Source organism: Mercenaria mercenaria, chromosome 18, assembly GCF_021730395.1.
Source record: "Mercenaria mercenaria strain notata chromosome 18, MADL_Memer_1, whole genome shotgun sequence".
Classification (NCBI taxonomy): Eukaryota; Metazoa; Mollusca; class Bivalvia; order Venerida; family Veneridae; genus Mercenaria; species Mercenaria mercenaria.
In genome coordinates, this window is record NC_069378.1 from 21,896,480 (window position 1) to 21,915,418 (window position 18,939).

The following is an 18,939-nucleotide window of genomic DNA, read 5'->3' on the forward strand; positions in this document are numbered from 1 at the left end:
TTTTAAGGGGGTTTTTGTTTTGAAAGTACTTTTGACTCAATGTGTGGACAAACATGTATTTTTTCCTCTGTAAAATTCTGGCGATTGAAGAAATATTTCTTTTACAAAATATGTTGCTTTTATATAAATTAAAATGAAAGTTTTATCACAATCAATACCTAGTTAAATCTAAAATTCAAATTAAAATGGTGGCCAAAATGGCTGAAATTTAGATAAATTTAAAATCAATCAAGATATTTTGAAAACTAAAAATGTTCCTGTCACAAGCCCTGGAGTCCTTTGGAACGATGTATAATATAAATAGTACTGTCTTTATGTTAAAGGAGAAATGAAAAATCTTGGTTCAGAAAAGGCGGATCAAATATAAGGACTGATACAATGAATTTATTCTGTATTACCCATACAAACGTAAGGAAATAGATTAACATGCATGTTTAATTATGTATTCTATCTAATATCAGAATAAAAATAACCACATCTGAACCTTACCTGTCTCTATAAACTTTGTCGGACCTTCTTCCAATTCTTCTAATTGTATTTTGTCCACATCTGTTTCAGTTTCCGTAACGGTTCCTTCATTTTCTTCTAGATCAATCGCAATGTTGTCGTACATTTTCTGCGGTTTACTTATTTCCATTTTACTATGTTTCTGTCTCATACGAGATTTATCAGGCTGTGCATATATGTAGTCCTCTTTTACTTGTACTTGTCCAGGACTGACAGGTTCTGATTCTTTGTTCACTAATAAGAACGTTAAAATACAGTACATTTAGTACATACAGGAATCAGCAAAATGCAACATTAAATTAATATGGAAGAAAGATAAATTTAATCATAATACAGACCTTTATCATTTGTCATGACCATCTCATTCCGCACGGACTCGTCACCAGAGAGCTTTCTTCTGAAAATTCACATTTAGAAGAGGTTAATTAGCTTAAAAGTGATAATATCACAGTGCTAATACAAAGTTAATTGTTCAAAAATATCAAGTATGATATTAGAATTATATTTCTGAAGAGTTGTACAATTTAAAACAAAAGACGTCTTTCAAGAGTTTCATGGAGAAGAAAGATCCCAGGTGTGGACATAAATAGAGATAGAGCCATATTTAATTGGAAATAATTTCTACGCTTCAAACGGCGTTTCGAACCAACAAAGGTGAGAGACAAATTATTCGAAATCATGGACTCTATCCACTAAGAATTATACTGAGACCGGTTTACGCAAATCAGATTGCAGTTCAACATGGTTTGTGTTTAATAAAGAATTCGACATTGTGATATTTTTATAAAACGAAGATTTTTGTTTTTGTTTTGAATAGCGCATAACCATATTGTGTTATAAGTAGAATTTTTTGTGTTTTAAAAGTAAAGTGTAGTTTAACTCATTGAACTACAGAAAGATTTCATTTGTTGTTGATTATATTTAACCCTATATGAAAACTATGAAATGTATGAAGGCGTCTGCTATCTAATACTAATCTAAAACGACAAATCAATGTAAACAGTAGTGATTACGTCGGCTTAATCCATTTCTATCAATTTAATCCGCACATGCAGATTAAAAATCAAAATATCAAGCAAAAGCAATAAGAACTAAATTGTTTGATAAGCATGTTAAACGTGGACACAATTCGTTGTATTATTTTGTTTGGATATACATACACAAAAACTTACGAGTAAACGAAACATGAAAAAGCTATATACAGCTTAAACGGCATACACTGGTATTAGTAGGTAACGCAAATGCAAAAATTATTTACCTTCTTTTCCCAAAACAAACAATAATAACGATAATCAGTATCAACACAAGGACACCTCCGCCTGCTGCAGAACCTATAATGATTATATCGTTATTGTCTTTCTGTGATTTATGCTCCCTATCATTAGGCTCTACCGTAGTGTCTATGACGGAACTGGTCGGACCGGACTGCGAAGTGTCTGTTATAATGTATAAATGATTAATCATTAAAATAATTCAACCGACAAAGGTAAACACTATATTCATTATTCTTAAAAGAGTTACAATTTATGACACAAACGACGACGTACATTAAAAATATGACAATAATTAAATAACAAAACAAAAATAAATGATAAATACGTGTACACATGTTTGATATCAATTGCTTAATTCTTGAAAGGCAAGATATGCGGTTGTATTTTAATACTATAATCATAAAGGATATTTTTTGTAGCTTTCGCATTTTCAAAACTTTTTGAAACTAAATTCAAGTGGTGTCACAAAATTGTTAAAGCAAACTTTTTATTACCTTCAGACTTTATATCGCATCTGTCTCCACTGTATCCGTCCTTACATCCATGATTACATATCCCATTGTCTCTCTCGCATATTGGTGATAAACTGTTATTTACACAACCGCTAAAACAAGACTGGTCACAAAAAGGATCCCAGAAATTGTGTTCACATCCATTCAAACAATATCCATCCTTTAGTCTACACGTTTGTGTACCTTCTAATTTTACACATGACGGATTACAAGCCACATTACAACTAGCAGTGTAAAAGTCATCTTTACACTGTTGACAAATGTCCGAATTATTTTTATCGCATGTCAAACATTTATCTGAACAGTGGTCAGAACATTTTTCACCTGTCCATCCAGCATTGCAATTACCTAAGCATATTCCATCATCATCGCAATGAGAAGAACATTCTTCAGAACAGCTAATTGTATTTAGTATGCATGTTTTGCCATTAAATCTGTATCCTTCAGGGCAATCTGTACATACCAAAGCGTCATTTTGGACTTGGCACTTATTGCAGTCTTGAATGACACAATACCTTGAACAATTTGATCCTAATGAACAGCTAACACAGTTAACGTTAGCTTTTCCATTTAGATGAAATTGATACAGATGAAAACCGTCATTGCAAACCTGACATGTCATTGCGTCTATACAATATTTACAATCTGCCGTACATGTCCCGCATACTAATTCAGACCCAGATCTGTACTTGAAATATCCTTCCTTACATCCTTGCGCGCATCTACGTAGATCACAAAGATCACTCTCACAGAAACTACAATTATGTTGACACTGTAGGCCGTACAGTCCCGGTTTACACTGAGCACAATTGCCAGTGTCATACTGGCATTCATTATTATGACAATTATTTGCACAGTAAAACTGGCACTGGTTGTTTGAACCCCATTTACCTGGTTTGCACGAAGTACAGTCATCATATCCGTTACAACTAGTGCAGTATTCCGGACACCGAATACAGAAACCATTGGATAAATAGTACGACGATTCACATTCCGAGCATGTCAAACCGGAACAGGAAATGCAGCCTTCAGAACACTCTTAAATAGATTTGATTTTTCTTAGATATATAACTTACCAATATTCATAAACTATAACTACTCAATATATATATATATATATATACACTACTGATTTGTGAGACATGAAAACAGAGATTTGAGTATATATATGCAAATGTTGAACCAGTACGAATGTGTAGTACAATTCGGGCTCGTATATAAAGCAGCACCGAAACTAATCTTATTGGGTTAGTGGACTTGCTGTGGCATGTGCGTGTTCATTTGTACTGTTAGGCGCTTTGCCGTAATTGGTCTGGTATATTGTGTTGGTGATTTAGTTCGTATAAATTCTCTCTACTGTATATATATATATATATATATATATATATATATGGATTGAATTTCTGTCGTATCTTGTAAAGAGTACCGTATGAATTTGTTTATCAAAACTAATAATATCACATGCTATTTCACTATTTGTTTTTTTCATTACACAAAAATCAAATACTATTGCATTATTGGTTTTTGCATTTTAATAAAACCTTAGAATGCATTTAAAATATTATCCGGTAATTGATATTTATCTAGATCTATAGCATAACATTTACAAAAATATGTATAAGACATTTATATGAATAGTATTCATATTTGTGTGATTTGATTTAAACTCTCGAATTCACTTATGACAATTTCCAGTATTTTTACATTTATCTAAATTTTATGCTATTCATGCGTTTCACTCTCTCTCTCTCTCTCTCTCTCTCTCTCTGTGGTTTATAAACTGGAAATAAATGACGAATTAACATATAAGCAAAATTTAATGTTAACTCACCAGATAGAACAGCATCTGTGAAAAGTGTCAAAAGTAATACTATTGTACTGGTACCGGGTGTCATTCTTCAATGTTGTACACTGATATATATATAAAATAATGGGCTTTGTCAATATCTCTACACTATTCACATATGCATACTACTGAAAAAAATGTGCAAAATGTCATGTTTATAAAGAAATCCAATAGATATAAGCATTCGTTTAATTTAAAAGTCAGAAATATAAAGCGCCCTTATTTAGTAACATGTTCAATGAGTAAATCATATTACCTAAATTATACTAACAATTTTAAAAAAGTACATCTGAAATAAAGGCATTTTTTGTATGTCAACAATATCATGTTCCTACCTGTACTAGATCCAGATTATTTTATCTAAAACCATGACAAAGCTTGCAGTTTTTAAACTGCTGGAGAAACTCGTTGTAAGCTTTTAAAACCTTTATGATAAATGAAATCTACACTTATCTGACTAAAAAATTTTCACCATTCAGAACATATTTAAACCTTCCTTTTAGATTAGGTATCGTATAACATACATGTGTATAAATGGTTGTGGTAATGGGTATGCCTGAATTAGTAGGGTAAATGGATCTATTTATAGAAATATACTGAAACCCACTGGTTTAGTTATTTCACTATGCATATGTTGTTGATAATATTATAATGTTATTTTAGCAAAATATAACAGGTAAGGGAAGATTTCTCGGAAGCACAGAGCACCACAAACACAGCCTCAGAACCATGCATCTGCAAAATAGGCCCACAGCTAAAAGAATCCGTAACGGAAAAAAACATTATAGATGGGTTGCTTCAAATATTTAACAAGTACATATGAATTTTATGCAAAATATAGAAAAGAGGTGGGAGTGGGTGAAGGAAGGGTAGTGGGTAGAAGGGTGTGGGTGTGGGGGTGAGAGTTATAAGTAGATTATGTATATGTTTTCCTCTTCCAAAAAGATGAGGGACGTAACATCTACACTCCGATATAATGTTTACTCAAGACTTGTGACTCATTTATCTTAATGTAAAATTCAGTGAAACGACAAATAGTTTAGGCAGAGTTAAGCATCGAACCCTAGAAATCTTCTAGCATTTAAACATCTTTAACAATAGATCATCTTGTTGCTTAATCTCCCTCACACCATCAGCAAAGTATATAAACTTGAAAGAATGCGGAATGTGGCCTGCACAGACCAATAAACAACGAACGATGCGTTTTTAATATTTTGATACAGATAAAATTAGTAGATTCAGGACTGGTAATTTGACATACTTATACGCATTCTCGCAACTTTACGATTGACACGATTGTGCATTTTTCTATAGTTGCCATGTAAACGACTTTGGTTGTGGGCTATATTATGAACTGGGACCGACGAATATTAAAATCGGTTTTTTAATGTATGTTACATTTATCTGTTTGATTTGATGTAAAATTCCAACATTTCATAAATTGTAACATAGAAGCTACATTAAATTGTGTGCTTTTGTTATTCCCTCGCACATTTTCAAACATCAATTAACTTAATTACATGCGCACACAAAATTATATGTTATAAAGATCATATAAGATCATTACCATTGTAAACATTATCCGTGTTTCTGGTATTGCCGAGACTCTCATAGTTATTTGTTTCGTTAGTCGCTTCTTGTGTTTCTATTGGTTGACCACCTTCCTCATTATAATATGTGGGCATTTCAAAAGTCTTCTTTGAATCTTGACGTGACTTTAACCTCTTTGTGATATATCTATTGTTAAAAGGATAAATTGATTACCTTCTGGATTTGAAATCTTAACGCGTGCTGAAAGAAGATTTGTTTTAAGAAGTATACTATGTTTATATAATGATGGCAAAGTATGTTTATCTAAAGTAACATTATTAAATTCTTGTGTAAAATTACTTAAAAATGCATAGACTAATAAAAGAATTGACAGAGAAACGGTTCGGACTAAGGAAATAAGTTCCACGAAAAGCAATATTTCAATAACATTTAAAAATACTTGAACGTTTTACACACACTGAATAAATAAAGTTAACTATCTGCATGGGTTTTAAATTTCGATATTTTTTAAAATTGGCTGTGGTTGGGTACATGGTATTAGAATTTTTGAATATGTCTTTTTTTTGTATTTCTATACTTTACCTTTGCCTTAGTTTGTATAATGCAACAGAGGTAACTGCAACAGCTATAGACACTCCTATTCCGGAGAAAAGGCCTCCAATGAAAATGCTATTGAAGTCACATTTTTCTTTACAATCACACTGTGTAGATATTTGTGTTTGCGTTGTCGTTGCTGCTGTAATATAAATGTTGATTTTAAAACATTTTTCTCATTTCTTGCGATCATTTGTATTTTCAAAAGAAAATAAAAGAAAATAGTTGTATGGTAATAAAACATATAACACAATGATCCTTGATATCTTCTTCAAAGTAGCTACGAAGAAATGCAGGCTAATTTTTTGACCCCTATACCGAACAGCTTCCAGTATAAATAAATATTTTGTCAGGAATGAATAAAGGTATTGTTAAGAAATGTTGTGTTGGTATTTGTATCAGACATTTTCCAGTATCGATATACATTCTATTAGATATGTGCAAACAATATTGTGTTGCTTACGTATTTAAATCCGTATAGCGTATCAATTGACGTTTGGTGAATTATACATCACTTTTAAGAGTAGGATTTCAACCGACATGAGTGAAATATTTGAAATAAATTGTATTTTCGTTTGTTTATAATATAATTACCTTCAGACTTCACAGATGTTTGGCTTCTATCTTCAGGCTTAAAAGTTGTTTTGCTTGTAGCAGCAATTATATCGCATTCGTCTCCATTGTAACCGTCCTTACATCCATGTTTACATGTTCCGTTGCTTCTCTCGCATATTGGTGATATACTGTTATTCATACAATCGCTAGAACAAGATTGATCACAAACAGGACCCCAGAAATTGTGTTCACATCCATTCAAACAATATCCATCATTTAGTCTACACGTTTGTTTACCTTCTTCTGTGATACATGACGGACTGCAAGCCACATTGCAACTAACAGTGTAAAAGTCACCTATACACTGTTGACAAATGTCGCTATTAATTTTATTGCATGCCAAACATTTATCAGAACACTGCTCAGAACATTTTTCACCTGTCCATCCTGTATTGCAACTTCCTAAACATATTCCATTCTCATCACAATGAGAAGAACATTTTTCAGAACAGCTTATTGTATTCGATATGCAGACGCTACCATTAAATCGGTATCCGTCAGGGCAATCTGTGCACACCAAAGCGCCATCTTGGATTTGGCAGTGATTGCAGTTTTGAATGACACAATAACTTGAACATTTTGATCCTAATGAACAAACAACACAGTGAACATAAGCTTTTTGATTTGAATGAAACTGATACAAATGAAAACCGTCATTGCAAACATGACATGTTTTTGCGTCATTACAATATCTACAGTCTGAGGGACAGTTTTGACAAAATGACTCTAATTGTGTTTTATGCTCATAATATCCAGGTTTACATCCGTGTGTGCATCTCCGTAAATCACAAAGACTACCCTCACAGTCACTACAGTCATGTTGACAATTTGGGCCATACAGCCCAGATTTACACTGAACGCAATCGCCAGTATCATATTGGCATTCTTCATTATGGCAATTGTTGTTACAGGTAAACTGGCACTGGTTGCCTGAACCCCATTTACCTGGTTTGCACGAAGTACAGTCATCATATCCGTTACAAATAGTGCAGTCTTCTGGGCATGGAGAACAAAAGCCATTGGATAAAAAATATGACGATTCACATTTCAAGCATGTTGAACCGGAACAGGAATTGCAACCAGCTGAACATTCTAAAGATAGATTTGAGTGTTTTTAAAATGTAGAACTTAATGACATTCATAAAGTGTAGCAATTCAACGTATACATGTATATGGGTCTGGTTTGAATTTCTGTCGTAACTTATGAGTTTATCAATTATATCACTGAAGATAAAACATGCTATTTTATTATTTGTTTTTCGCACTTTAATATATTACACATTGAATATTTTCCTTTAATCAATATTTATCTACAGCATAATCTAAATTTATAAAAATTTGCTAAAATTATATTAGACATTGTATGAATCATTATTTTATTTAAACTCTTGAGCATGTCCAACCATTTTGTATTGTTTTACAAGTGTTTGTCTTTTGTCCTTTGCATCTCATCGCATACGCTGGTTTATAAACTCAAAACAAGCAATAAATTGACATTTGTAGTAAATTTTAACTCACCAGTCAGTACAGCATCTGTGAACAGTGTCAAAAATAATATCACAGTAACTTTACTTAAGGCGGGTGCCATTCTCTAAAATATATAACATAATGGACTTTGTCAACACCTTCTTTACTATATACATGTAACTACTAAGTAAACCATTTCATTATTATATAACATTACCAATAGACATAAACATTCGTGCAGTTTAAATTTTTAATCTACCTCTTTCAGTGAGCAAGATGGTTTGACCTAAATTACATTAAAGATTTAAAGTACCTGTAAAATAAAGTTTGTTTATCTAATAACAACATCATATTTATACCTGTGCTACATCCAGATTATTGTATTTAAAACCATGATAAAGTCAGAAGGAATCAGAAAGCCTTGAAAGCCTTTTGTAAACGCCACGATCATTGAACTAAGAAGCATTCACATAACGTTAGACGTTATTATTTAAGACTTCCTTTTGGTAAATGAATAGCATACAAGCGTTTCGATTGTACGCCTGAATTACTAGGGTAAATAGTTCTATTTTTAGAACATTACCTGACACTCACTCGCTTAATACTTTTACTTGTATTGATTCGTTATTTAGAAACAGTTTATGTTTCTTTTTTCCGACTAGTTGAGAGACGTTATACCTGCATTTACTGAACAGTTTCTGATTTAATGCTTATCATTTATGTTAATATTAAAATAAAGCATACTAGTAAACTGTAAGTTCATTGTGGAGAAGGTATTTTAGGCAGAGCTGGCATTGGGACCCTAAAATATTCTAATAATAACAAAATCCTACACAGACCGATAAACAGCGAATGGTAATAAAAATACAGGCATCCAAAGTAGTGTTTCATTTTGTAGAATATTTCCAGTATTGAGCAATATCCTTGTCTATTCAGTTTTCAAATTTTCAAATTAGTTGCAGGATATATTAGTAATTGAATAACTGACAGATTTAACTACAAGTGTCATGCAAAACTGATCGATTTAAGATAAAAATTGATATTTTATTATTAATGCCCTGTCGTAACCATTTATTTCGGCATTCTGAAATGAAAGCTGCCATCAATTTTATACGTATTTACTTAATTATTCCTATCACATTTTACAGGTTTAAATTTACGCCTAGTAATTCCTTTGATTTTTCCTTTGATCACAATGTATACATTTTTGGTAACATTAACATTCTGTAAATGAAACTAATTATTATAACAAGCCACAATGTACTAGCGGGAATGTTCATCTTTTTATATCAATTCCGTGTCATTTCAATAAACTGAAATTGGGTTGGACAGTGTTGTCAATAAAAAGATTCGCTTTGCTGGTTATATTTATTCTCTTGCCATGACATAGATACATTTGGAGATGGCTTGTCTGAAAATGGATATTTAGTTTACATTCATTACATTCTCATTTCTTTTAAGCTTATATTTTATTTGATGACATATTTCATGGGATATCAATACCTGGTCTTAGGATGTGTCACACTAACTATGTCCTAAAATAGCGCATGCATGTCAGCAAAGAAAGATAAATGCTTATTAAGCTTTTAACTGAAAGTTTAAAATAAATGTTTCTCTTATTTTAATTGTTATTTAAAGAATTTGGTTTTATATTTTCTCCAGCTGAAAACAACTTCTACAGGTTTGGTGCTATTACGAATACATAACCGTATATGGGCACCAATTGTATTACAACCGACAGGAATATCAAAAGAATGTAAGGACAAAGAATTATCCTGTCAAAGTCGCGATATAAATTGTTCTCACGGAATTGATGTCATATTTCAACTTTACTGAAATAAACTTGAGCACATAATAGACGAACATTGCCTATTTTGATACATTGCAAGTAACAATGATAACTTTAAATAAATGACTCTGCAGGTACTGCTGCAATTACAAAGATAGGCTGTGACTCCCATGTTGTAATAACGGGCACTTTGAAGTACTAGTATTGATTCTAAAGGACTTCGGACACTTTCTATATGAATTTGCCTACTCCAAGAGTGAAAAATAAACCACTAAGAAATAAGTATTTAATTACATATACCATCAAAATACATATTTGAGATTATTTCTTAAAGTCAAATTTTTCAATATTTGTTTCATAAAATGGTAATTTTTGCTCTAAATAGAATTATGTACCCTGTTATATACATATAAAAGCTATTTTGCTTTAAAGAACATTGTTCCCCCCCGTGCATCAAAACCATATTTGGCCAGCATATGTAGATATTAATTATACACATTTTCTGTGACTATTGTGTTGATGCAAGGGGTGGAGCAGTACTTTTAAACAAAAAATATAACTACAGGGTGTTCCCAAATGTAAAGTAACCAATACTTTTTATATTCAATTTTTAATAATTTGATAGTCACATATTTTTACATCTGTTTGTAACTCAAATACTATACAAATGTTTGAATGGGCACATATAGGCATGTTATACATGTATAGTAGTGAGAAAAGCAAATGCTGTGAATTCATTATTATTCGTTGGGTTAAATTTTCATTGGTTTATCCTGGATGTTTGTTGCAGTAGATTGGTAAATGTGTGCTGTAAAATACTAGCAACACACCAGGTAATCTTCTGCATGCCCACGCACGCCACTAGCGATGAGGATGTAATTTGTTTTCCATTTTGTTTTTATTATTTTTTGTATTTTTTATATATTTTTCATTTCTTTATTTCTTCATCTTCTTCTGTGCATTTATATTTATTTCTTTTAGACACAAACTACATGTGACACGCATTCATTACTTCATGTTCTTCCTTCAGTAAAAACTGAATTGAAGATTGTTCTTTGCGGCGGACTAGGCCTAAACACAACAAAAAAGAGGCAATATGTGCACAGCAGTTAATCTGATCCTGACTATAGTCTATCCAACAGAAATAACGCTTGGCATTGATATGCCTGTGATGTACAGGTCAAGTACAGTAGCTTCTTGGCAGGTCATATCCGTTACGGTTTCACATTCAGTGTGATGCCACGAAAGTGATGTGTCAAGTCGCTTTCCATGCAGATGGCATATACAAAAACGGCTAGATGCGAAAACGAACTAAACGGTCCAGCCGAGTTTCAGATAGATTTTTTATGCAGGGACCTGCTTCTACTTTAGCCCTACAAATGACACATTTCGAATATGTTTTGCCCACAACTTCAGCCCTGAATAGACAACATTATCTATAGATGGGTTGTTGTCTGACTTATCCCGATTTAACTTTTTCCGATCCAGCTTCCTTAGGCAAGCCTCAGAAAGAACTGTCATTTCGGATATATTTTTATTACATGTTGAAGCGAAATGAGCCGTGCCATGAGAAAACCAACATAGTGGCTTTGCGACCAGCATGGATCCAGACCAGCCATCTGGTCAGGATCCATGCTGTTCGCTTTCAAAGCCTATTGGAATAAGACAAACCGTTAGCGAACAGCATGGATCCTGACTGGACTGCGCAGATGCGCAGGCTGGTCAGGATCCATGCTGGTCGCAATTGTACTATGTTGGTTTTCTCATGGCGCGGCTCAAATATTATCTTTGCCACTGGTACTTATCCCAAGCAATAACCCACCCTACGGTCTTGATAAGATTACTGCCTTTTCTTAGTATTAATGTTATACAGCACACAAATATCTGCCATCACTTATAACAGAGCTATACAGACATGTACATGTACTTAAATAACTACCTGAACCACTGTTATAAAACTGACCGGTCACTTATACATGTATACCTATTCAAACATGTAATGCATCAATAACTTTACATTACGAACAGTGTATAGATAAATCAAGTACAGGTTGATTGCAAAAATATCGTTCTCTTTTTTATTTATTTACAGGATTTTAATCTTAAAATGTTATTTTTTCCTTAAATAAACAGATTTTGTCACTTTTTTCGACTGGAATTCTGATATTTAAAACTTCCGTAAAGTGATGACATTATATTTTTACGGAAATTAAACATTTTATTTTTTCAAGAAAATATACCCTGGCCCAGATAAAATAAGAAAAACATCTTGATAGGAACAGATACAAATAAGTTTCAGCTGTAATAAGTTAACTAATACATTGGTTTATCATTGACTCGAAACTATTTGGGTATTGTTTAAATACTTAAGGAGAAAGTTGCATTTAAAATGTAGGCTAGAAGCATATGATAGTGCCCGAAGTCCTTTGAAAATATGGCTACTCATGCGTTTTTCAAATTCGTATCGAATGGGATGAGTTACTAAGCATTTTTTCAAGCGAAAAGTATTTAGACAAATCAGCGTTTTCGAGTTACATTATTGCAATTGATATGAAAAGCTTCAGAATTGATTCAGCACCTAAAATGTCGCATCTACATAATATCTTCAACATATTTCACTACAAAAGATGGATAAACATAGAACAAGAAAAGTCACGTTCCATGTACGCAGCTCCGTTAAACTACAACCACATAAATGTAATGTGTGCATGATAAACATAGAGTTTATTAATTTATGCATTGGACCATAGGTCCCTGAGCATACATGCAAACTTAAATATATATTTACAAATAAGTACAAATGTAAAGCATCAGTTGTTAGAACATGTTCTAAATATCAGTACCACATTAACATTAGGAACCGCTATATAATATCATATACATATTCATTCATATATTATGTATTATGTATACAGCGTGAGGAAAGAGAGGTCTTATATACATATATACAAGCATACACAGACAAATTATCACATAGAGACAACGATAATGAAACAAACACATAAGGGAACACTGTTTAGTAACGCCTTAGACGTTTTATTATCAGACATGATCTTGGTCTCGAGTCACTGGACTTTTCATACACAAACCAATCGCTGACCACGAAATATAGCGTGCTATCGAAAATTTCATGTTTTGAACTTTTGAAAAATTCGTTGTCCTAAGAGTCATATTTCATCTTCGCCTAAGTTTGTATGCAAAACTGAAAGACGTTCCAACACCCGAAAAGAAGTCGATAAAAAATTATTTATTCTGTTCTAGATATTGCTCCGACATCGGATTGCTTTGTTGTTCTTGGAAGTGTGACATACATTTTCTTGCATGTTACCATTTTGCTTTGCATTGTGCTCGTTAATGATCATTGCATATAAAATATTAAATAGGTACTTTGTTATAATAAAGGTACAAATTGTTGAGTTTATCGCTTAAGAAATATTAGTTTTCTTGCTTTAAAATAAGCAGTTTATTTTCAAACTCTTTCTTATCTGCTGTATCCTTCTAGATATGAATACATATGAGGTGTTTACGCACTTTTAACACAAGAAAAAAGATCTAATTAATGGAATGGCACAGACGCAAATATAGTGACATTATTCGATATACATGTAATTAATACGTACTTTACATGTTAGTTCTGTCTTTCCTGTTATTTCGCTTGCAACATTTCGTCATAATTCTCTCCAGTATATCCATTTATGCATCCATTTATACAAGTCATGTGGCTTCTGTCGCATAATTTAGTCTATACGTTTGTTTATCTTTTGATGTTTTACATGCCGGATAACAATCGACATTACTATTGTGGCATGACATGCGTATATTTGCATATTACGCATGTATTTGCACACTTTCCAGAACATTTTATATAACTACAGCCATCATTGCGACTTCCGAAGCATATTCCATTGACATATCAATGAGAAGAACATTCTCGTGAACAGTTTGTTCATATCGAACTTACACTTTTTTCCAATAATCGGTATTATCGTTTTTTTGACACATTAAATAAAGGAGGATAAATTCAATGTATTTGTTATATCTTTTAAATGGTTTAAGATATCGAATTTGCTTCGGCGGCAAAAGTTGTTTAAATCTTTCCCCTAAATGATAATATAACTGTAGAAATTGTAAGTTTATTAATTCACTTACCCTTTGAACCTTTTTATCTACCACCCTTGTTTTTCATTGCAGTCAATAGTAAAAGTCTAATTTTGAGCAAATTTAAGGGTCATTTTCGTTGTTTAATAGCGCAAAATCCGAAAAATTGAAAAAAATGTTTGCTTTGGCTTCGGTGATGTTTCAAAGAAAATATTTTGCTCGACTCAACTGTGTAAAAATAAAAAAATATTTTTATGATTTCGCTTACCCTTTGTACCTCTTATACAATCACTATTACTTTTAAAATTGAGACTCGGGTCGGTTAGGAAATTTCCGGAATTTTCCCGAATGCGAGGGGAATATCTAAGCAGACAACTCTGTTACCTAAAATATCAGACGTTTATATAAATAATGGAGATAGGTAATGAAATGTGCAGTACCATATTCGCCCAAGCTTCACTAGCACCGGCTGAAGCGGAATTCTATTAAAGCAAAATTACATGTTCTCATCGAAACAAAGGACCAGAAAATATAACTACACTGTAAGTAAAAATATTTTATGGGAATCTACTTTTTATGTAACTATTATGTTTGATCAATCATGTTCAAAAACCCTTATAAAATGATATTCATATTTGTAATTGAAAGTGCAAGAGTCATCGATTAAAGGATTATGTAACCTTGAAGTAAAGGGCGTTAACTACATTGTTTAAATCATTTGAAATACTCTTTTGTGACGATTTTGATGTTACTGGGCAACTCAAAGCAACAAGGACACAGAATAAATAGAAATTGCGAGGTTCCAAAAGCACCATCCCTGGAACTTATTGGAACAGTCAGCGGCTTACCGTCATACTTTGCATTTTTAACATACATGCATTGTTAATACAGTTGCCTATGAAACGTCCTTGATATTATGATGTTCTTAGAAAAATGGAAATTATAACTGTCTTATTTTATTTCTAATATCTTTAATTTATCTTATTTCACTAACAATACATGGTTTGATCTGTTTAAAAAAAAAATCAAGATTTCTATGTAAACGTCAAGTTACATTTATACATATAACGCCATCTTAATTAATTCTTAAATGACATCCGCGAGTAACGAGGAAACAGGTTAACACTATCTATCAGAAACAAACTACTTTCTTTAGCCCCTTTCATGTTCCTATATTTCAAGACAGTGTAATTACTCCTCGTCAGGTAAATCGTTTACGCATGTAACAGTAACACAAATATGCTTATGTAATGATATAAAATATAAGTCAAAACCTATAGAGCCTTAAACGTACATGTATGTACTCAAGATGATTTTGCAGGAAAAAAAGGCACAAAACAACAACAACAATAACATCAACAAATACACACGAAAACACACACATAAAAATCAGACTAAAACCAGAAAAAAAGACAGAACAAACAACACACACACAAACACAAAGGGTACGCACAAGGAAAACGTAGGACACGGAAGAGCTAATTTTCATGAAGCCCCCACCGGTCCCGTCTTCGCACAATCAAAGAAGACAGCGTAGAGACCATCAGTTAAAGGCTGGACACTAAACAAGCTCTTGTGCAAGAAGGACATAGCCTCTTGAAAAAACGTTTGAAAATTTTGATGCATAACGGTTGGATATTGACATGGCGGATAATTGTAAGAAACATGTAAGTCAGTGAAGAAATATGTTCATAGTTAACAATGTGTACAATTTTAACTACCTGAGGTTTATAAGTTTTCATTTACATAAGCTATTATTCCTACATTTGATGCATTTAGAATAAGTCTATAACTTAATGTTCCTTTTTGGGTGCTGAATATTTAACATCAGCTTTATGGGAGTCCAGCTTCGAGTTTGATTTTAAACATGTAATCAAACTTAAACAGCTTAAAAGGAGTTGTTTGTCGTAATGTATACGATGTGTCTTTTAGCGAAATGTATGAGGTTGTTTTTAATCAGTCAGTCACTCTAACTGTTCAGTATACAAGCAGTTTCACGAACTTTTTTGCCGCAAAATACTACCTCATTTTCTATCTCCACAATTGACCCGCCTCTTATGTTCATTCCTAAATTTAATCTTCTGATCCAAAGTAGGAAAGAACGTTACAAAGAGAAACAGAACACGTGACCTTTAGATAGATATGTTTATTTCTACATAGTATGTACATTAATAAGGGTATAATATCATATATACATACATGCCTGTACCTACAACTTAATGAATAAATGAATAAACACTATAACGGTTATGCTATTAAAGACCGAACGTAAGCCATATATTATAGAAAAGACGACACAAAAGCAAATCTCTATCCTAAGAACGTTGTGAAAAATTGTAGTTCATAGTAAGAAGCATATAAGGAAAAATTGTCACTCCTTCTGACGGCCAAATTTTTGACGAATCGGTAGGGGTCAAACAAGAAACATATTTGTGAAATTATTATGCAATCGGGCTGTCAGATTCTGACTTGTCAAGAAGATTTACAAAGTTATATCAATATACATGCAGGGAAAAATGACCACGTTCTATTGCGGTCATATCTTTCGCCGAAAAAGAATTATTTGAGAAATCTTGGTAGAGAGTCATCCAATGAACATTTCTGTCAAATCGGTTTGAAATCTAGAACGTATTGTTTTAGAGGAAGGTTTTTCTTTTTTGTTTTCGTTGCAATGCCAACCAGAGTTCTGCATGGAATAGAATACTTTAAATAACTTCGCTAGATGACCATCGAAAAAAAATCCTGGAAAAGTATCATCAGCTTCCACCAAATGGTTTAGGAGAAGATGTCGTTTGAAGAAAAGGTTGGACGGACGGACGGACAGGCGGGCGGACGACCTAAGATGGACGGTAAGTGATCATAAAAGTTCACCCTGAGCTCAGGTAAGTAAAAAGTAAGCCTAAAGAATCATAAATGCATGTACTCAGCGCCTTGCAAATGTCAGAGCATCAAGAGATACGCAATTATGTGCTCAACGAAATAGGCCAGATAAACCATATACGTAAACTGAAAAGGTAAATAAGCGATACTAAAATGCAACTTAACTTGAAAATAACAAATTCATAACCGAAATAAAAACTTACGGAGATATACAAATATTTAGAAGCTATTTTCCATTAAAAAGATTCGTACTATATTTGTATCATTTAAGACGGTTTGTATACTCTACTATGTAGTGTGATCGACGTATGCTTTATACGCAATGTTGTAATTTGCACTGTACAGAAATTTTGTCAAATATGGCGTGTTTCATTGTTTGATACCATTATGTATATAATTTATCATGATTTTTCTTTTTTAATTTAATGTACAACAGTGAATATACTATGTGTCAACATTTCCTGATCATTTTCTCTGACTATAACTCCATTGTTGGTAGAGTGAAACATAGTAAGCACGTTCAGTTTGACTCTAAGTATATGTTGTTTTTTTTTTCAAAGTGGCTTCGGATATTCCTGTCATTTCCAATGAAGATTATTCATCATATATGTGTATATTATGTGTTAGAAACCAAGATAATATAGTTTGCGTTAAAATATTTTGAAAACAGTCTTTTTCTAAACTTATTTCAGGTTTAAACGTTGTCATAAGTATATACGCTTCTTGAAAAAAGTCCCTGACTCTTTAATTAAGTATTGTGTATGACTCCGAAACTAAAATTAAATCTACTTTATTTGCAATAACTGTCACGTAATGACCTGGGATTTCAAACAGATGACAAGGAACATTATTAAATGAAGGACTGAAACTGCCGAGTCGCAAACATCATATATTTTATATATAGGGGAGTTATGTCACAGCGACACAATTATATATAATATGACTTTACAGCCTTTGATGGTGCAGGAAGACCATGGTGACCTTTCGGGCAATATGTCAAACGCAAGTGGGTACCTTGATGAAAGCACTGAACTACCATAAGACAGCTGGATTGCAACCTCATTTGAAATCATACAACACCCAAGGCGAGGTTTCGAACTCAAAGGGCTGATGGCTAACTTTTTCGAATCGAAGTCAATGACCTTAACCACGTGGTTACATCCTGTCGACAAAATCGAATGATGACAACTTACGATTTTGAAATTTTACACAACCATACAAAAATGTTTTTTTTTTGTAATAAAGCACATGATTTATCTTAAATTTACAAACAAGTGAATTTCATTACAAAAAAAATCTGATTAAAATAATATGTACAAGGTGAGCAGATTTTGATTTTTTAAATAAACCTCTGATTTTATATAAAATAAATATGCAGTTAGCTCGAATAGTGAATGCAGCACATCTACTGTTTGTATTTTTTAAAAACTAGATTTTAGTGACAAAAAGAAGTAAATACGATTTTAATGAAATTTTGAAAAGGTATTGTGCTATGTTAGGCGGCGATGAACTGCGTGATAAGGAATGAATAGTCGCGGTAAAATAGCATTGCAAGTGCTATTGTCACATCTGAATGAGCTTTGTATTCACATGTTGCACAACCTGGCACTTTATTGTACTTTTGTCGTTTCTAAATCTGAAAAATACATAGAGTAACGTCAGTTTCAAATTAAATATCAGTGATAACATTTCCATTATCTAAATTCATTTTATTTGCTGAAAATTGTATATTAATTTTTAATAAGAGAAATTCTGCAAACCTCTGACACTGATCATATCATTATGATAATATTTGACCATTATTAT